The sequence below is a fragment of the Macrobrachium rosenbergii genome, chromosome 14 (genome assembly GCF_040412425.1).
Source record: "Macrobrachium rosenbergii isolate ZJJX-2024 chromosome 14, ASM4041242v1, whole genome shotgun sequence".
Lineage (NCBI taxonomy): Eukaryota > Metazoa > Arthropoda > Malacostraca > Decapoda > Palaemonidae > Macrobrachium > Macrobrachium rosenbergii.
In genome coordinates, this window is record NC_089754.1 from 12,175,303 (window position 1) to 12,177,045 (window position 1,743).

Genomic DNA, 1,743 nt, shown 5'->3' on the forward strand with positions numbered 1-1,743 from the left:
GTTTGTTCCCTTTCATCCACCATTCTTCTGCAGTCATCATCAAACCAATGTTGTTACGTGTGCTCTCCATGTACCCGATGGTTTCCTCAGCTGCTTCTTCAACAATTTGTTCTATGTCTCCACATTTTTCCTGAAGTCCTATTTCTTCATCTTCATTTAGCAGTTGTAAAACATCAAATCTGTTTCTACTTTCTATTTGGTATTCCATACTACATGTCTCATCTCTGAGCTTGACTATTGCTTTTAATCTCAGTAGTTTCATATCCCCTCGTTGTAATTTTCACTATTAATTTTCTTTTGCCTTATATTCTCTCTCAATTTCTTTTTATGTATCCTATCAATCATAGTCTGTTTCTTCACCTCCCTGTTTTTATCCATATGCCATAATTCAGCCATTTTCTCCGTGTATGCACCTCTCGCTTCTTCATTATCAGATCCTATTTTCTTATTTATTTTTTTACAGCCACATTTTCACCACTCCCTCTCTAACTTATATTGACCCTAAGTTTTACTTCAATCAAAATTTGATCAGATATACCTACAGACACTCCTCTTCTCACCATTATTAACAAATAACTCAACAAATTTTCAATACTATTTTCTATTTCCCAAGTACTTTATCCTCTATCACACACACACACACACACACACAATACACTTGTCACTAGAAAGCCTTTCATCCAAGTGCAAGATATTTGAAGTCATTCTGATGTCCAGTAGCGGGAATCGAACCCGTATCCCAAGCAATCAGAACAAGGTTGCATTGCCAACCTGGCCACAAGAAAGTCGTAACTGGTAAAAGGTGACCAGTAGATTATATATTATAACACTTTATAATATATATATATATATATATATATATATATATATATATATATATATATATATATATATTATAAAGTGTTATAATAATATATAAAACCATTCTACAAATATTATATGTGTCTCTGTTAAAATTTTGATGTTTTGCTTGCAGATTTGTCATTTGTTGTGATATGATTTTAAAATGTCTTTTCTTACAGATAAATTGTGTATCATGTAATCTTAAAATGTTTTGATATGTTTTTTCCATTTGTTTAATATATGGTGCAGTATATAAAATTGTATGCTCAGTGTTATGGACTTGAATTCTTAGCGTGTTGTACAGAATTAGAGGGAGATATTTTTGAACCATTATCAGATCACTACATCCTGTACTGACATAAGTGTTTGGGCGAAGTCATGTTTGGAGAGAGGCAGAGGCCTCTTTGTCTTATCTGACGAGTTGAAAGCCAATCGGCAAATTGCTTGTTATATGTTTATTATGTGTGTCTGTTCCATGGTTATTAGCTGTGTCTATGCTTATTCTTTTCCATGATCTTGAGTAATGGAATGAGGAACAGAGATGTATATGAAGTTGACATGCTGACAGCGAGCCAGAATTGGTCCAAAATTGTTTCTCTTTATTTGCTCAGGTGTTTGAGTGACCGGACAATGTCAATCATTGATAAGATCTCTGGCATATTTCCTTCTGAGCCTTAGAATTCCCTCTATGTATACTGTACATGTATACCTGTATGTATAATGTATGTACACTTTATGTATCATGTATTCTGGGAGGGCTTGAAGATAAAAGAGGACTGCTGAATGAGAAAGAGGCAGTTAGGAACAAGGGTTGCTGGAAATAGGTCCTGTCTCCCTCTCTCTCTCAAATTACCATCCATGTATAAGGGGTTTACTGGCTGTTCTCTTATTTGTACAAGT